Source organism: Dreissena polymorpha, chromosome 7 (genome assembly GCF_020536995.1).
Source record: "Dreissena polymorpha isolate Duluth1 chromosome 7, UMN_Dpol_1.0, whole genome shotgun sequence".
Taxonomy (NCBI): Eukaryota; Metazoa; Mollusca; class Bivalvia; order Myida; family Dreissenidae; genus Dreissena; species Dreissena polymorpha.
Window position 1 is genome coordinate 80,892,026 of NC_068361.1, and position 3,829 is coordinate 80,895,854.

Sequence of the window (3,829 nt, forward strand, 5' to 3'; positions counted from 1 at the left end):
TTTTGTGGTTGAATATATTTAAATCAGGTATACACGGCCCATTGCGTAGACTAGTGAAGGATTTGTAGGCAAATATTAAGCAACGTGTAAAATCATGTTCATCTTATTCCTGTGTGACAACATTCACTCTGGTTTGAGTACAGATGGTATTGTGTTGATTGTCATTTGTATTTGCCGATGACATTGGTATTTTAGGAAGGCCAACATCTGAAGTTCACATTTAGACAACGTTATTTCTATTGCAATTGATGAGGGTCAAAATGAAGGGTTGATTACATAAAGTATTTAGGAACGGTTTTGCATTATGCAGAATGTTTTTAATTTATTTAGGAAGACATGGTAAGTAAGGCACTTAAGGAATTGTCGGTCGGTCTGTCTATCTGCCTGTCTGTATGTCTGTCTGTATGTATGTCAGTATGTGTGTAAATGTTTATATATCAAATACGGTTTTGTTGTTGGAAATACTATTTTTTTGTGATTCTTTTTAATAAATTTCAGGACCGCCTTGACATAACCTACGTACTCTTGCCATTGGTATTTTTGTCATATGTTTATTTATATTGTCTGTCTGCCTGCCTACCTGCCGGTCAGTCGGTCGGTCGGTCTGCCTGTCTGTCTGTCTGTCTGTCCGTCCGTCCGTCCGTCCGTCTGTCTGTCTGTCTGTCTGTGTCTGTCTGTTCTGCCTGTGTCTGTCTGTGTCTGTCTGTGTCTGTCTGTGTCTGTCTGTCTTTCTGTCAGTCGGGTCTGTCTGTTTGTCCGTCCGTCCGTCCGCCCGCCCGCCCACCCACCCGCTGGAACGCCCGCCCACCCGTCCACCCGCTGGCCCGCCCGTTCGCCCGCCCCGCCCGCCCGCCCGACCGCCCGCCCGCCCGTCCACCCGCCCGCCCGCCCGTCCGCCGCCCGTCCCCGCCCGTCCGCCCGCCCGTCCCGCCGTCCGCCGCCGTCCGCCCGCCCGTCCGTCCGTCCGCCCGCCCGCCCGCTCGCACGCCCGCACGCCAACTCGCCCGCCCGTCCGTCCGTCCGTCCGTCTGTCTGTCTGTCTGTATGTCTGTCTGTCTGTCTGTCTGTCGGTCTGTCTGTCTTCTGTCTGTCTGTCTGTCTGTCTGTCTGTCTGTCTGTCTGTCTGTCTGTCTGTCTGTCTGTCTATCAGTCTGTCTGTCTGTCTGTCCCTCTGTCTGTCTCTCTGTCACTCTGTCCCTCTGTCTTTCTGTCTGTCTGATAATTTTCAAAAGGTGTAATTAACGACACAGCGTTGTATCTGCCATTGAATTTCAAAAGCCTTCGTGGGTTCGTGGTTGCGTTTACAATTTGCTTCAGGAGCTTCCTGGTTTCACTTTTTATGTATTTTATTGTAATTGTATTTTTAGATCTTATGTTTGTAGGTATACCCATTTACTTACATATGTATGAATTACGAAAATCTGTTATTAGGTCACTTTACAACTCGTAAATGTGTTATTAATTCGCAAATGATTTAATGAATTTGTGAACAAATGTTATCAATTTAATGTTCAATCACATTAAAACGGAAACAAAATTCAGTGTTTGGGCAAGGTTTGCCCCGAAACGCCCGAAAAGTATGCAGGCTTTCATTGAAAAATAACCTAACATTTTAAAATAGAACGGCAGAGACAAACCAATTTCAAGCAGAAACTTTAAAGAAAAATGAGCTTAAACTATTGTTTTTGCCCCACTTCAAAATCATGTATATTTTCTGCAACAGTTGAAAATGCAAAACAATGCGTTTTACATGGAAAAGCAACATTAACTTACAAAAATTAAGACATATTGGATAATTTCAGCGTACTATTGAAACATTTATAACAAACAATTTATTTTAAAAATGAACGGCTTTAATAAGGCTGTTTAATAAAATCAAATTCACGTTTAAATCTATACATTTATTGCGTCGGTGATAAATTGTTTAAAACACTATTTAGGGATATGGAGGATAAGTTCATAATTGGTACATGTATGTTTTCTTCACATAGTGCTTAAAGAATCAGACAGGTCTGATATGTCCATGAAGATATGCCAAAATTACATCAACCGTATGACCAAAAGTGTTACCAATTCCCTCAACCAAAACATTAAATAGAAATATTGAATAAACATCTTCAAAGGATACAAATACGCCTGTCCTGTTTGTTGGCTCAGACCGAATGTTATCTGCTGTATGGGTAAACAATTCACATGTTATAAGTGTAATTTATATAACGTAATAAGTAAAAAAAAACACGTTAATATAATTACATTACTAGTCGTCTATCAATAGTTGTAATATTACGTAGTCATATACGTATCAGGTCGTATTTCTCAAACCAGTCTTGCCATTTGTATTTTCGCCCCTCAACTTGATGTTAAGTAAAGCGTAATGTTGTATTTATTATAAGTAAATATCATAGCACTATAGGTAGAATTGATAATTTGGATATATTTCGGTTAATCAATACGATAGTTACGAGACATTGTAATTATTAATTTAATGAACACCAATTGTAATGTTTAAAGCCGACTTGACCCAAAATTTCTATGCATTAACGAACTCGTGAACATTACAATGGAACCACACATGCGGGTACTTTCGAGACCTGGTGAATCCTAAGGTATTTCAATTTGTCTTTGGTCATGTCAATGTCATGTCTTTGTCATGATTGCAACTTAGTCTGGTAAGGGAATAACGAGTAAGACAATCTTCTTTCTCTTACATAAGTAAATTCAAGACAAATGATCGAATAATGTGCTATGTAGACCTAAGACAACACTATTAAGAGTGAACATACGGTAGATAAAAACACGTTATCATCAACTGGTATTTGCTCCTTAAATATAAACGGCCGAACATGAACGATCAAAGAGTGTTCTGAAAAAGTACGTATTGCTATTAATTGATTATTTTTTTTCAGACGGTCCATGAAAATCCAAGAGCGCAGTATTAAAAACTAACCTTACATCGGATTAACATGCCAACAATAGTTAATACATTCGAACGCTGTTGAAGGGTTCAAATGTCTGATGGTGGTTAACTTGAACTACCAGACATTTTCACCTCGACCCAATTCGACATATTCTGTATGGATGATACAAACTTAATAGCTAGGCTACTCGTTAGCAATCCCATTATTATTTAAGATCAAAGTAAAAGCGACAAAGATGAATTCATACTGATAAAAATGAACTATCTAGATACTTACCACGCAGCAAAATATAACGCATGCATGTATAGTCCGCATGTTTAAATCAGAATCAGCTCTACTACCAAGCGCTCGTTGTAATCCTGTTTAAAGAGGGCTTTACAATTCCGGAAACAATTAGTGCCTTCAGTAAGCGTTGGGAGAGCATGATAATTACCACAAAATCCAAGTCGGTGACTGCTTGATAAATAAAAATTGGCTGAAATATTTATAGCTTTATTTCCTTTACGCTATTCGTTAAAGGGACATGTTAACAGATTTGTGAAATTGAAAAAACATTGTTTTGTAAACATAAATGATTATAATATCAAGATACAAGAGGGCCATGCTGGCCTTGAGCTCACACCAGAGATCAGTGTGAACCAAAATTGAACATTGATCTATATCCGATTACTCATCAAGAAAAACATTCCAATGATGCTTTATCAAGATTTAAACATCAATGTAGCTTTAAGAGTAGCAATAAACATTGCCAAAGATGAAATAGTTTTTGGACATTAATTGCTCCAGATTGAAACGAAGCCTATATTCTGTCAGGATAAGTAATTTGACCATATGACATCAAGGATAATAAATACATAGATACTCTGTGGTAAAAAAGATTTTTGTAATCATGATCTAGGTGTTTAACACAA